General features: G+C 48.3%; 2 long non-coding RNA genes across 2 annotated transcripts; both read right to left on the bottom strand.

The window, feature by feature from the left end:
* Positions 1-7,111: 7,111 nt before the first annotated feature.
* Positions 7,112-7,684, bottom strand: LOC113566436. The gene is made up of 3 exons (XR_003409083.1): positions 7,654-7,684; positions 7,280-7,567; positions 7,112-7,214 (listed from the first exon to the last, which is right to left on the bottom strand). It is a non-coding gene; the product is annotated as an uncharacterized LOC113566436 (long non-coding RNA).
* A 7,581-nt stretch (positions 7,685-15,265) lies between these two features.
* Positions 15,266-15,839, bottom strand: LOC113566437. Its single transcript, XR_003409084.1, has 3 exons — positions 15,809-15,839; positions 15,434-15,722; positions 15,266-15,368 (listed from the first exon to the last, which is right to left on the bottom strand). It is a non-coding gene; the product is annotated as an uncharacterized LOC113566437 (long non-coding RNA).
* Between the last annotated feature and the right edge of the window lie 476 nt (positions 15,840-16,315).

The raw sequence follows: 16,315 nt of genomic DNA on the forward strand, positions 1-16,315 counted from the left end.
CCCGGCGAGAAAGCTTTTTTGGTCTGCCGGTAGAGGTCTGCAATTCCAGCCTATTTTCATTTTCCGCACGTTCAATAATATTATAGACTGTTCTCAACTTAATATTGAACATCTTGGCCAGCTCTTTAGCTGTCTTTCCTTTGCCATAATTAAAATAAACCAATTGTATCAGATTATCTTCAGTTCGTTTACCGGGCATTGCTAAAACTTCAAATAACACAAGTAACTGAACTGAATTCAAGAAAATTTGTAAACGAATGACTGCAAAGAAGACTTAAGAAAAGCACGCGTCTGGCCGTTTTTGATTTTGATGTCCCGTTTGTTTTTCCTTCGTCTTCTTTCAATCAGTGTTTACATATTGCAAAGAATTAATAGACAGAGTCATACATGCGGCTTTTTTGTTTTTTATACCCGATACTCAAAATGAGTATTGGGGTATATTAGATTTGTGGTAAAAGTGGATGTGTGTAACGTCCAGAAGGAATCGTTTCCGACCCTATAAAGTATATATATTCTTGATCAGCATCAATAGCCGAGTCGATTGAGCCCTGTCTGTCTGTCCGTCCGTCCGTCTGTCCGTCTGTCCGTCCCCTTCAGCGCCTAATGCTCAAAGACTATAAGAGCTAGAGCAACGATGTTTTGGATCCAGACTTCTGTGATATGTCACTGCTACCAAAATATTTCAAAACTTTGCCCCGCCCACTTCCGCCCCCTCAAAGGGCGAAAATCTGTGGCATCCACAATTTTAAAGATACGAGAAAACCAAAAACGCAGAATCGTAGAGAATGACCATATCTTTTATGCTGCAGAATCTGAATTGGATCGTATTATTATTATAGCCAGCATCAAGAAAACAATTTCATTTTTTCTCGCCCTGTCTCTCTCTAACACACACGTAGCATAGGCGGCTTTGCTTAGAGTAAAACATTAGCGCCTAGATCTCAGAGACTATAAAAGCTAGAGCAACCAAATTTGGTATCCACACTCCTAATATATCGGACCGAGACGAGTTTGTTTCAAAATTTCGCCACACCCCCTTCCGCCCCCGCAAAGGATGCAAATCTGGGGATATTCACAAATCTCAGAGAATATTAAGGCTAGAGTAACCAAATTTAGTGTCCGTACTCCTGTTAGATCTCACTATAAAACGTATATCTCAAAATTTCGCCCCACCCCCTTCCGCCCCCACAAAGGACGAAAATCTGTTGCATCCACAATATTGCAGATTTGAGAAAACTAAAAACGCAGAATCATAGATAATGACCATATCTATCAGATTGGTGAATCTGGATCAGATCAGATCATTTTTATAGCCAAAAGGAACAAATCAATTTGCATTGGCTACGCAGCGCCCGACGTCACGCTCAGACTGATTTTCTGTCTCTCTCGCACGCACTCTTTGTCGTGTCGTTAAATATTAGCGGCGTCTGCCGGAGGAGAGCCATACTGACTTAGTATCGGGTATAACCGTAGAGTTGCGGTGTCCGCAGCAACTCACAACGTTCCCCCTCGTTTTTCCTTCGTCTTCTTTCAATCAGTGTTTACATATTGCAAAGAATTAATAGACAGAGTCATACATGCGGCTTTTTTGTTTTTTATACCCGATACTCAAAATGAGTATTGGGGTATATTAGATTTGTGGTAAAAGTGGATGTGTGTAACGTCCAGAAGGAATCGTTTCCGACCCCATAAAGTATATATATTCTTGATCAGCATCAATAGCCGAGTCGATTGAGCCATGTCTGTCTGTCCGTCTGTCCGTCTGTCCGTCCGTCCGTCTGTCCGTCTGTCCGTCCCCTTCAGCGCCTAATGCTCAAAGACTATAAGAGCTAGAGCAACGATGTTTTGGATCCAGACTTCTGTGATATGTCACTGCTACAAAAATATTTCAAAACTTTGCCCCGCCCACTTCCGCCCCCACAAAGGGCGAAAATCTGTGGCATCCACAATTTTAAAGATACGAGAAAACAAAAAACGCAGAATCGTAGAGAATGACCATATCTTTTAGACTGCAGAATCTGAATTGGATCGTATTACTATTATAGCCAGCATCAAGAAAACAATTTCATTTTTTCTCGCCCTGTCTCTCTCTAACACACAGGTAGCATAGGCGGCTTTGCTTAGAGTAAAACATTAGCGCCTAGATCTCAGAGACTATAAAAGCTAGAGCAACCAAATTTGGTATCCACACTCCTAATATATCAGACCGAGACGAGTTTGTTTCAAAATTTCGCCACACCCCCTTCCGCCCCCGCAAAGGATGCAAATCTGGGGATATTCACAAATCTCAAAGACTATTAACGCTAGAGTAACCAAATTTGGAATCCGCACTTCTCTTAGATCTCACTATAAAACGTGTATCTCAAAATTTCGCCCCACCCCCTTCCGCCCACACAAAGGACGAAAATCTGTTGCATCCACAATATTGCAGATTCGAGAAAACTAAAAACGGGGAATCATAGATTACGACCATATCTATCAGATTGCTGAATCTGGATCAGATCAGATAATTTTTGTAGCCAAAAGGAACAAATCAATTTGCAGTGGCTACGCAGCGCGTGACATCACGCTCAGACTGATTTTCTGTCTCTCTCGCACGCACTCTTTGTCGTGTCGTTTAATATTAGCGGCGTCTGCCGGAGGAAAGCCATACTGACTTAGTATCGGGTATAACTGTAGAGTTGCGGTGTCCGCAGCAACTCACAACGTTCCCCCTCGTTTTAATTTCTTTACCGTTTGTCTTGGAATTTTGCCCTTTTTTTTTCGTCATACCTACAGCTTAAACACATTTTGATAACAGTTAATAAAAAAAATTCCCCCAACTTATGCCTTTACTCATATTTTCAATGTTGAAGTCAAACTTATGTGCCTTTTTAGATTTTGCAAACAATTAATAGACATACTGTACATTGTGCAATATTCTGTAAATACATTCCGGGCAACGCGAAGTGTTGTGCCGTGCATAAGTTTTTCACTAATCTACAACATAACCAAAGTGCCGAAAGTGAAAAAACGTGGGGTAGGCTGCAGCCGCTGCTGTCCCCCCCCTCCCACATATACACACTTGCCTTTGCGCTAATAAAGCTGCAAAAGAACAAACAATGGTACGTAAACCGTGCCCCAAATCCAAAAAGAAGACCACTCTGGCCTCAAGTGCTCCCTGCTCAGACAACGAAATCGATCTGCATTCCCCCCCGCTACTAATGTCGGGAATTTCGCAGAGTGATTTACGCCCCCTTTCCTGTCGCTCGACCTCATTGGCAGATTTGACCAGTGATATGCCATCAACTTCAGCTGCCGCTGCAGCCAAGTTGATGCAGGCCCCGTCCGCTGCACTGTCAAGCAAGCCATTGCTAGCCCCCCCCTCTGCCATGCTAACCAGAGCCTCTGCTGCTACTGCCTGTGCTGCCATTCCTGCTGCTGCCAAAGCCACCGCCCCTACTCGCGTAGCTGCCGCCGCAGCTAAACGCCCTCCAGCTGCTACAGTTCCTACTACTGCTAGTGCTGCTGGTGTAGCTGCCCACGCCGCTCAACGTCCTCCAGTTTCTACTGGTGCTGCTCGTGCTGCTGCTTCGACTGCTACCTGTGCCCCTGGCAGTTCTGCCATTACTGTCTCCACCAATCCTACTGCCCTTGCAGCACCTGTGCTGAGCCAGCCGACTCTGTACGAGATCCTCAAGGAACAGCAGGAGAAATTGGCAAGGGAGAGGAAAGTAATGGCTAAGCTGAATGCGGAGTCTGAGGCCCGTAACAAGAAGCGGACGACCACCTTGGGCTCGCCGATTACAAAGGCGTCGGCCAAGAAGATCAAACGGACAGTATCCTCCAAGGAGAAGCCTGACTCTAACCAGATGAATATAACGAACTACTACAATATACTCTCGGATGCTGACGACTTAGCAAACGACGATATGGATGTTGACACTGACCGCAGCGAGGGAGAGACGGAAGCCGAAGAACCTGTTCCCACAAACAGGCCCTCTACTTCTCACACCACCCCCCGCCTGCCCCTACCACTGCGCACGCACCCAATGCTGCTGCTACTGCTGACGCCAGAATTGTGCGGCCAGCCCCTATATACATTCCTAATGTTTCTGATATCTTTCCCCTGCTCCAATGCTTTGACAATGACACTAAGCCTGCTGCTAATAGGTCTCTCAAAGTCATGTGCCATACAATAGATGGCCATAGGGCCCTAATTCGCTCTTATCTGAGGGGGAAGGTGTGGATCACCATACATTTCGCCTGCGAAGCAAAAGGGGTATGCGTATCGTCAGACGTCACCTGCACCGCTCCACACCCACAGACTGGGTGCGCGAACAGCTCGGTAGACTTGGATACAAGGTGAGGCATATTGCCAATATACTTAAAAGATTTACAAAGGAGCCGTTGGACCTATTCGAGGTCCAGCTTGAGCCTCAGGACAATAATAATAGTATTTATGAGCTAACGGCAATTTGCAGCCAACGGATCAAGGTTGAGAAGCCCATACGCGCGCCAGGCGTTCCCCAGTGCCACAAGTGCCAGATGTTTGGGCACTCCAAGAACTACTGCAGCCGTGCAGTTATATGCCTGAAGTGTGGGGAGAAGCATGACCCCAAGGACTGCCCCAAGAAGCGGGAGGATGTGCCGAAATGCGCCAATTGTAATGGTCCCCATGTTGCCAGCTACCGTGGTTGTATCAAATACAAAGAGTACTGCAACAGAAGGAATAACGGATGAGAAAAGACCAACAGGATGTTGAGTAAACTTTCGATGCCTACCTTACCCTCCGCTCAGGGTTTGCGGCTTCCCCGCCAGCCACCCGTCATGAACCAGCAGGGCTTTCCAGCACTGCAGCAGCCGGGCCGCCGGCGAGCGCGCTCAGGCGCAAGAGCTCCTGCTCCTCCAGCTCAGATGAGCAGTTATGCTGAGGCCCTTCGCACAAGGCAGCCAGCGAGTCATTCCCAGCCTCTTCCAGGGAGGCAAGTATGGCAGTCGGTGCCACCCACAGCGACCACAATTGGATTCCAGCGCACGGTGAGCAATCAGAGCGTCCGTCCTAGCGATGAACTCAGCCAGAAACTGGACTACCTCATCACATTGCTGACACAGGAGCGGATCCAGCATGCGGCCGCTGCTGCTGAATCTACTCAGAAACTGGAAGGGAAAATGGATGTATTAATTGCACAAATGACGAAGCTGACAGTTTGTCATGCCGGGAATGTATAGTGCTGGTACAGCCAAGCCAACGAAAGCGCACACAGATAGAAGCAAACAAGCAAAAGCTCTGCCGGCCCCTCCAGTGGAGACTCCACACGCCACGCCACGCGCTCCGCACCGCCCCAGGGGGCACCTGCAACTGAAACTCGACCACCCAAGCCGCCACCAATAGTGCTAACCAAAATCACCAACATTACCGCCACTCTTAAAGAAATCTCGCAGCTAATCCCAGCAGAAAAGTTCCACACCAAGACAACTTCGGCAGGTGGACTTCGCGTCATGTGCAGTGACGTGCAATCTTTCTGGGTACTGCAAAGACATTACAGGGATGAGGCCTGTACCACGCCATCCTATTCCTACCAGCTACAGTCTGAGAGGGGATACCGAATTGTCATTAGGGACCTGCACCACACCACCGAAAGCGAATTCGTCACTGAACTTCTGGCCAGCCACGGCCACACAGCCACTTGCATTCGGGGCATGACGAGGCGAGCTACCAATGAGCCCCTCAACATGTTCGTAGCTCAACTTGAACCAAAGCCAAACAACGCTGTGGCGTTGAATATTACTAACATGGGCGGCCAACGAGTCAAAGTCGAGGTGCAGAGGAACACCGGCCCAGTTGTCCAGTGCCACAGGTGTCAACGCATTGGGCACACCCACAATTACTGCCGAAATGACTTCGTGTGTGTTAAGTGCGCGGGGCAGCAATCCTCAATTGTTTGCCAAAAACCCTTGCAACAGCCGGCAAACTGTAGCGGCCCTCACCCAGCCAGCTACAGGGGCTGTACCGCTTTTAAAAGTGCAGCGCTGCGTAAGAAGCCGAGCGAACTTGCCCAAGCTAACAAACTACTACATGACCTGGGCATGCCTGCCCTTCCAATGACTAGAAACCGAAGCCAAAGCCGACGTCGTCGTCAGCCAAGCAAACCACGCACTCAGCAGATGAATGCCCATAGCTCCCGTACACGAGAAGAAGCACCCTGCACTTCAAAGCAGGCCTTGAGTTACGCTGCAATTGCCAGAGCGAGCCTCTCAGCGCAGCAGAAACAGCAACAACAGCGCAGGTCGATGTCGAAGAGGAAGCTGACACCAAGTACACGCTTGCAGGAGCAGCTCATAAAGCACCTCAGCCGAAATCGCTCCAAGAGCGCAGGCCGTTTTAAGAGCACAAATCGACCGCAAGGCAGCAACAACAACAACAACAACAATAATGCCGACCTCAGTAGCCTAAATGAGAAGCTAGACAAGCTTATTACTCTCCTACAAGTGCAGACGGATCGAAGGAACGAGACCACTAATAACAAGACACAACCCCAACCGAGCCTTGAAGCTAGGCTCTCCATGATCGAGAAGACACTGTACCGACTTATGGCACGACTCCCACCACCCACAAACGTCAATGAGACCTCAAATGCATAGTAATTCCCCTTTAATCAAAATCGCTTTCTGGAATGCTGCTGAAGAAGACACAAACCTAGTGATTGACGGCTACCACGTCTACATGGCAAACCACCCGTCGAACCGGAGCAGAGGCGGAGCGGCGGTAATCATCAAGTGCAACATCCCGCACATTTCCCTCGCACCAACAAGAGAGGACTCCATCCAAATGTGCACCACAGCTGTAACAATAAAAACCCATCAAACAATAAACATTGGTGCGATCTATTGTCCACCTGCACACGAATGGACTGATACACAATTTAAACAGGTATTCGACTCTCTGGGTAGCAGATTTATCGTAGCTGGGGATTGGAATGCCAAAAGTCAGTGGTGGGGCAATGCAAGATCCTGTAGAAGAGGGGCTGCACTTCTGAAATGCATCCAGGAAAACGACCAAAGCATACTGGCCACTGGATCCCCCACCCATTTCCCTTCAAATCGACGACATATGCCGTCTGCTATAGACTTTGCGGTTTATAAGGGTATTAGACACAATTTAATTCACATCGAAACATCATATGATTTAGGTTCAGATCACAACATGCAAATCATTAGACTCCTCCTGAGACCTGAATATGGAAAAAAGAAGATACTATTACCAAAAAATGCAAATATCAGAAGATTTCAAGCTCACCTTGAACAGCGAATCCATCTGGAGACTGAACCTCACAACGGCGACGACAGACGATGCAGTGGCTATCCTTGAAAAGATGTTCTTTTTGCAGCTGAATTGGCCTCGCAAGCCTCAAGTAACCAGCACACAGTGTACGGACCGCAAAACCTTCATCTTGACTCGCAAACGCTGAAAGCGATCAAGATCAAAAGAATACTCTGCAAAATCAACCAAAGAGATAGGTGCTCCAACCCCCTCATTGCACGCACTATCAATCAGCTGACTAACAGAATACGTAAACGGATCAAGCTGCAAAAAGACAAACAAATGAACAGACTGTTACACGACATCGACCCAACTGATAGGTACAGTATGCAGAAACTATGGCGGCTCACCAATACAATCAAGAGACAGCCCATTCCAAATCTGCCAGTCAGGAGGCACGTGGCGGAAGGGCAGCAAGCTCCTGCTGATCCTTGGTGCAAAACTACGGAGGAAAAAGCTGAGGCCTTTGCGCAGCACCTGGAAGCACGTTTCACGCCAAAGATCACGGCAGCCCTAGAAGACAGAGAAGAAATTAACGCAGTATTACAAGAAAACGGTCCAGATGTAGCTGCTCAAATAATCAGACCTGTAACCATCCAGGAACTCAAATCGGAAATTAAGAAGCTCAAGACGAAAAAGGCACCCGGTTTCGACAGCATCGACAATCGCGTCATTAAATCTCTGCCAACATCCGCCATCGAGTATCTGCTGTTGATATGCAACTCGGCTCTGCAGTTCGGCCACTTCCCAAAGTTCTGGAAATGCGCAAAAATTTCAATGTTAAGGAAGCCAGGAAAGCCGAGTGATAGGCTTGAGTCCTACAGACCCATCAGCCTGCTTACAGGCTTCTCCAAAATCCTCGAACGCCTCATCCTCAAGCGACTCTTTGAAGAAGAAAGCTTTGCCATGGCTATTCCAAACCATCAATTTGGCTTCAGAACTCAGCACTCAGCGGAACAGCAAATCGGACGAGTCACGCAATTTATCCTCAGATCCTACGAAGCGCAGCGACATTGCAGTGCCGTGTACATGGATATCCAGGAAGCTTTTGATAGAGTCTGGCACCAGGGTCTTCTCTGCAAAGTTAAAACGATAAATAAAAAAATAAAAGTCGTCTGCTGTAACAACATCACCTCAAGCCTAAAGCACATAACCGCTGGAGTGCCGCAAGGAAGCGTACTTGGCCCAGTGCTCTACAATCTTTACACTGCCGACATGCCGCAGCCACCAAGACACGCAAACGCAACCCAAATGCTAGCAACGTACGCTGATGACGCAGTATACCTCGTATCTGCCCTGAGTCCAAAACAAGCCAACGAAAATATGGAGCGGCTCCTGGCTGATGCATTATCATGGTCTAAGAAATGGGGAATAACCATCAGTCTTGCAAAAACTGCTCATGTTCTACACACTCTCTCACCTGCGCAGCAACACACTCCAGCTCCAAGGTTAGCCGGGCAACTCCTGGCCAAAAAATCCGTCATGCCATACCTGGGAATACAAATGGATATGAGCAACAACGCACTGCATGCGGATCTCCAAGTAGCAACTGTGGAAGAAGTTTTTAACAGACTCTGCAGGAACTACTACACTCGGCTAATGCAGCACAGAAACTTACTTGCCTGTGAGATCGCAACGCATCCATACATTCCAAGAAGGCTGGCCAGGCCAAGGTATGCCGCAATGATTGAAGAGCACAATCCAAACAGCAACAGAAGCCTGACAGCCATCCAAACAATACTGCTCCAAGTCAGACGCGAGAACTGGCTGCGCAATCCATTTGCAACACACAACATGGAAATCAGCCGTAGTAGCGCAAATGCAGCTGCTACGCAGGCAAATGACGGCCCCAGCAGAGAACCTGATGATGAACGGCGGCAGCTCCAGAATCCAGATGATGGCGGCGGCTGAAAAGAAACTAAAACCCCTTTTATTCTTCCACAGATACGAATCCACTCACCTTCACAGAAAATCGTAATCCACATCCAGAATGACGATGCACTGGACCTCGGCCAGCTTCAGCCCTGTTGATGCTGTCCTGCAGTCCCAGTTTAGCGCCGACACTCGCAAGGATTCCACTTCGCAGCTGACGACGAGACCAATAGGCGTAATGATGTTCTTCACGGCTGCATACTCCACCTGAAAACAAATTAAAAACAATTAAAATAATGTAAACAAAGTAGCAATAAGTTTAGTGTTACCCTGGCATTTAGCCAAACTATCGATACCTACCAAAAAATACCAAATAAGCCAATACCGTAACAAATGTTACCCTGCCAATTTACAGCCACTTCTGCAACTACATGTAATGTAGATAAGCAGCCGGCGCGAAACTATTTGTAAAATATGCTAATTTTAAGAGTATAATCAAATAAAACGGTTCTCTCTTCATGTCAGCCTCCCTCCCCCCCTGCTAATGCAGGTGGCGATGGGACTGGTTCGACATGAAGAGAGACTGCCAATTTAGTTCGCAAGACGAACACAACAGAAAAAATCAAAACGTTCCGCAATTATTAAAAATTAAACCATCAAAATCGCCAAAAAATCCCTAATAATATTGAACATGTGTAAGTAAACACTGTGCAATATTCTGTTAAAACATTTCGGGGCAACGCGAAGTGTTGTGCCGTGCACAAGTTTTTCTCTGAAATACACATACTACATAACCAAAGTGCCGAAAGTGAAAAAACGTGGGGTAGGCTTCAGCCGCTGCTGACCCCTCCCCCTCCCACATATACACACTTGCCTTTGCGCTAATAAAGCTGCAAAAGAACAAACAATGGTACGTAAACCGTGCCCCAAATCCAAAAAGAAGACCACTCTGGCCTCAAGTGCTCCCTGCTCAGACAACGAAATCGATCTGCATTCCCCCCCGCTACTAATGTCGGGAATTTCGCAGAGTGATTTACGCCCCCTTTCCTGTCGCTCGACCTCATTGGCAGATTTGACCAGTGATATGCCATCAACTTCAGCTGCCGCTGCAGCCAAGTTGATGCAGGCCCCGTCCGCTGCACTGTCAAGCAAGCCATTGCTAGCCCCCCCCTCTGCCATGCTAACCAGAGCCTCTGCTGCTACTGCCTGTGCTGCCATTCCTGCTGCTGCCAAAGCCACCGCCCCTACTCGCGTAGCTGCCGCCGCAGCTAAACGCCCTCCAGCTGCTACAGTTCCTACTACTGCTAGTGCTGCTGGTGTAGCTGCCCACGCCGCTCAACGTCCTCCAGTTTCTACTGGTGCTGCTCGTGCTGCTGCTTCGACTGCTACCTGTGCCCCTGGCAGTTCTGCCATTACTGTCTCCACCAATCCTACTGCCCTTGCAGCACCTGTGCTGAGCCAGCCGACTCTGTACGAGATCCTCAAGGAACAGCAGGAGAAATTGGCAAGGGAGAGGAAAGTAATGGCTAAGCTGAATGCGGAGTCTGAGGCCCGTAACAAGAAGCGGACGACCACCTTGGGCTCGCCGATTACAAAGGCGTCGGCCAAGAAGATCAAACGGACAGTATCCTCCAAGGAGAAGCCTGACTCTAACCAGATGAATATAACGAACTACTACAATATACTCTCGGATGCTGACGACTTAGCAAACGACGATATGGATGTTGACACTGACCGCAGCGAGGGAGAGACGGAAGCCGAAGAACCTGTTCCCACAAACAGGCCCTCTACTTCTCACACCACCCCCCGCCTGCCCCTACCACTGCGCACGCACCCAATGCTGCTGCTACTGCTGACGCCAGAATTGTGCGGCCAGCCCCTATATACATTCCTAATGTTTCTGATATCTTTCCCCTGCTCCAATGCTTTGACAATGCCATTGGCGCAGGCACATATGACACTAAGCCTGCTGCTAATAGGTCTCTCAAAGTCATGTGCCATACAATAGATGGCCATGGGGCCCTAATTCGCTCTTATCTGAGGGGGAAGGTGTGGATCACCATACATTTCGCCTGCGAAGCAAAAGGGGTATGCGTATCGTCATACGTCACCTGCACCGCTCCACACCCACAGACTGGGTGCGCGAACAGCTCGGTAGACTTGGATACAAGGTGAGGCATATTGCCAATATACTTAAAAGATTCACAAAGGAGCCGTTGGACCTATTCGAGGTCCAGCTTGAGCCTCAGGACAATAATAATAGTATTTATGAGCTAACGGGAATTTGCAGCCAACGGATCAAGGTTGAGAAGATGTTTGCCAGATGTTTGGGCACTCCAAGAACTACTGCAGCCGTGCAGTTATATGCCTGAAGTGTGGGGAGAAGCATGACCCCAAGGACTGCCCCAAGAAGCGGGAGGATGTGCCGAAATGCGCCAATTGTAATGGTCCCCATGTTGCCAGCTACCGTGGTTGTATCAAATACAAAGAGTACTGCAACAGAAGGAATAACGGATGAGAAAAGACCAACAGGATGTTGAGTAAACTTTCGATGCCTACCTTACCCTCCGCTCAGGGTTTGCGGCTTCCCCGCCAGCCACCCGTCATGAACCAGCAGGGCTTTCCAGCACTGCAGCAGCCGGGCCGCCGGCGAGCGCGCTCAGGCGCAAGAGCTCCTGCTCCTCCAGCTCAGATGAGCAGTTATGCTGACACCCTTCGCACAAGGCAGCCAGCGAGTCATTCCCAGCCTCTTCCAGGGAGGCAAGTATGGCAGTCGGTGCCACCCACAGCGACCACAATTGGATTCCAGCGCACGGTGAGCAATCAGAGCGTCCGTCCTAGCGATGAACTCAGCCAGAAACTGGACTACCTCATCACATTGCTGACACAGGAGCGGATCCAGCATGCGGCCGCTGCTGCTGAATCTACTCAGAAACTGGAAGGGAAAATGGATGTATTAATTGCACAAATGACGAAGCTGACAGTTTGTCATGCCGGGAATGTATAGTGCTGGTACAGCCAAGCCAACGAAAGCGCACACAGATAGAAGCAAACAAGCAAAAGCTCTGCCGGCCCCTCCAGTGGAGACTCCACACGCCACGCCACGCGCTCCGCACCGCCCCAGGGGGCACCTGCAACTGAAACTCGACCACCCAAGCCGCCACCAATAGTGCTAACCAAAATCACCAACATTACCGCCACTCTTAAAGAAATCTCGCAGCTAATCCCAGCAGAAAAGTTCCACACCAAGACAACTTCGGCAGGTGGACTTCGCGTCATGTGCAGTGACGTGCAATCTTTCTGGGTACTGCAAAGACATTACAGGGATGAGGCCTGTACCACGCCATCCTATTCCTACCAGCTACAGTCTGAGAGGGGATACCGAATTGTCATTAGGGACCTGCACCACACCACCGAAAGCGAATTCGTCACTGAACTTCTGGCCAGCCACGGCCACACAGCCACTTTCATTCGGGGCATGACGAGGCGAGCTACCAATGAGCCCCTCAACATGTTCGTAGCTCAACTTGATCCAAAGCCAAACAACGCTGTGGCGTTGAATATTACTAACATGGGCGGCCAACGAGTCAAAGTCGAGGTGCAGAGGAACACCGGCCCAGTTGTCCAGTGCCACAGGTGTCAACGCATTGGGCACACCCACAATTACTGCCGAAATGACTTCGTGTGTGTTAAGTGCGCGGGGCAGCAATCCTCAATTGTTTGCCAAAAACCCTTGCAACAGCCGGCAAACTGTAGCGGCCCTCACCCAGCCAGCTACAGGGGCTGTACCGCTTTTAAAAGTGCAGCGCTGCGTAAGAAGCCGAGCGAACTTGCCCAAGCTAACAAACTACTACATGACCTGGGCATGCCTGCCCTTCCAATGACTAGAAACCGAAGCCAAAGCCGACGTCGTCGTCAGCCAAGCAAACCACGCACTCAGCAGATGAACGCCCATAGCTCCCGTACACGAGAAGAAGCACCCTGCACTTCAAAGCAGTCCTTGAGTTACGCTGCAATTGCCAGAGCGAGCCTCCCAGCGCAGCAGAAACAGCAACAACAGCGCAGGTCGATGTCGAAGAGGAAGCTGACACCAAGTACACGCTTGCAGGAGCAGCTCATAAAGCACCTCAGCCGAAATCGCTCCAAGAGCGCAGGCCGTTTTAAGAGCACAAATCGACCGCAAGGCAGCAACAACAACAACAACAACAATAATGCCGACCTCAGTAGCCTAAATGAGAAGCTAGACAAGCTTATTACTCTCCTACAAGTGCAGACGGATCGAAGGAACGAGACCACTAATAACAAGACACAACCCCAACCGAGCCTTGAAGCTAGGCTCTCCATGATCGAGAAGACACTGTACCGACTTATGGCACGACTCCCACCACCCACAAACGTCAATGAGACCTCAAATGCATAGTAATTCCCCTTTAATCAAAATCGCTTTCTGGAATGCTGCTGGGCTTCCAAACAAACTCCCTGAACTTAACGCTTATTTGGCAGGCAACAGTATTGACATCCTACTGATATCGGAATCGCATCTAAAAGAAGACACAAACCTAGTGATTGACGGCTACCACGTCTACATGGCAAACCACCCGTCGAACCGGAGCAGAGGCGGAGCGGCGGTAATCATCAAGTGCAACATCCCGCACATTTCCCTCGCACCAACAAGAGAGGACTCCATCCAAATGTGCACCACAGCTGTAACAATAAACGAGGGGGAACGTTGTGAGTTGCTGCGGACACCGCAACTCTACAGTTATACCCGATACTAAGTCAGTATGGCTTTCCTCCGGCAGACGCCGCTAATATTAAACGATACGACAAAGAGTGCGTGCGAGAGAGACAGAAAATCAGTCTGAGCGTGATGTCACGCGCTGCGTAGCCACTGCAAATTGATTTGTTCCTTTTGGCTACAAAAATTATCTGATCTGATCCAGATTCAGCAATCTGATAGATATGGTCGTTATCTATGATTCCCCGTTTTTAGTTTTCTCGAATCTGCAATATTGTGGATGCAACAGATTTTCGTCCTTTGTGTGGGCGGAAGGGGGTGGGGCGAAATTTTGAGATACACGTTTTATAGTGAGATCTAAGAGAAGTGCGGATTCCAAATTTGGTTACTCTAGCGTTAATAGTCTTTGAGATTTGTGAATATCCCCAGATTTGCATCCTTTGCGGGGGCGGAAGGGGGTGTGGCGAAATTTTGAAACAAACTCGTCTCGGTCTGATATATTAGGAGTGTGGATACCAAATTTGGTTACTCTAGCTTTTATAGTCTCTGAGATCTAGGCGCTAATGTTTTACTCTAAGCAAAGCCGCCTATGCTACCTGTGTGTTAGAGAGAGACAGGGCGAGAAAAAATGAAATTGTTTTCTTGATGCTGGCTATAATAGTAATACGATCCAATTCAGATTCTGCAGTCTAAAAGATATGGTCATTCTCTACGATTCTGCGTTTTTTGTTTTCTCGTATCTTTAAAATTGTGGATGCCACAGATTTTCGCCTTTTGTGGGGGCGGAAGTGGGCGGGGCAAAGTTTTGAAATATTTTTGTAGCAGTGACATATCACAGAAGTCTGGATCCAAAACATCGTTGCTCTAGCTCTTATAGTCTTTGAGCATTAGGCGCTGAAGGGGACGGACAGACGGACGGACGGACAGACAGACATGGCTCAATCGACTCGGCTATTGATGCTGATCAAGAATATATATACTTTATGGGGTCGGAAACGATTCCTTCTGGACGTTACACACATCCACTTTTACCACAAATCTAATATACCCCAATACTCATTTTGAGTATCGGGTATAAAAACCATCAAACAATAAACATTGGTGCGATCTATTTTCCACCTGCACACGAATGGACTGATACACAATTTAAACAGGTATTCGACTCTCTGGGTAGCAGATTTATCGTAGCTGGGGATTGGAATGCCAAAAGTCAGTGGTGGGGCAATGCAAGATCCTGTAGAAGAGGGGCTGCACTTCTGAAATGCATCCAGGAAAACGACCAAAGCATACTGGCCACTGGATCCCCCACCCATTTCCCTTCAAATCGACGACATATGCCGTCTGCTATAGACTTTGCGGTTTATAAGGGTATTAGACACAATTTAATTCACATCGAAACATCATATGATTTAGGTTCAGATCACAACATGCAAATCATTAGACTCCTCCTGAGACCTGAATATGGAAAAAAGAAGATACTATTACCAAAAAATGCAAATATCAGAAGATTTCAAGCTCACCTTGAACAGCGAATCCATCTGGAGACTGAACTTCACAACGGCGACGACAGACGATGCAGTGGCTATCCTTGAAAAGAACATCTACATTGCAGCTGAATTGGCCTCGCAAGCCTCAAGTAACCAGCACACAGTGTACGGACCGCAAAACCTTCATCTTGACTCGCAAACGCTGAAAGCGATCAAGATCAAAAGAATACTCTGCAAAATCAACCAAAGAGATAGGTGCTCCAACCCCCTCATTGCACGCACTATCAATCAGCTGACTAACAGAATACGTAAACGGATCAAGCTGCAAAAAGACAAACAAATGAACAGACTGTTACACGACATCGACCCAACTGATAGGTACAGTATGCAGAAACTATGGCGGCTCACCAATACAATCAAGAGACAGCCCATTCCAAATCTGCCAGTCAGGAGGCACGTGGCGGAAGGGCAGCAAGCTCCTGCTGATCCTTGGTGCAAAACTACGGAGGAAAAAGCTGAGGCCTTTGCGCAGCACCTGGAAGCACGTTTCACGCCAAAGATCACGGCAGCCCTAGAAGACAGAGAAGAAATTAACGCAGTATTACAAGAAAACGGTCCAGATGTAGCTGCTCAAATAATCAGACCTGTAACCATCCAGGAACTCAAATCGGAAATTAAGAAGCTCAAGACGAAAAAGGCACCCGGTTTCGACAGCATCGACAATCGCGTCATTAAATCTCTGCCAACATCCGCCATCGAGTATCTGCTGTTGATATGCAACTCGGCTCTGCAGTTCGGCCACTTCCCAAAGTTCTGGAAATGCGCAAAAATTTCAATGTTAAGGAAGCCAGGAAAGCCGAGTGATAGGCTTGAGTCCTACAGACCCATCAGCCTGCTTACAGGCTTCTCCAAAAT

The sequence above is a fragment of the Drosophila persimilis genome, unplaced genomic scaffold (genome assembly GCF_003286085.1).
Source record: "Drosophila persimilis strain 14011-0111.01,24,50 unplaced genomic scaffold, DperRS2 tig00000697-arrow-arrow-pilon, whole genome shotgun sequence".
NCBI lineage: Eukaryota > Metazoa > Arthropoda > Insecta > Diptera > Drosophilidae > Drosophila > Drosophila persimilis.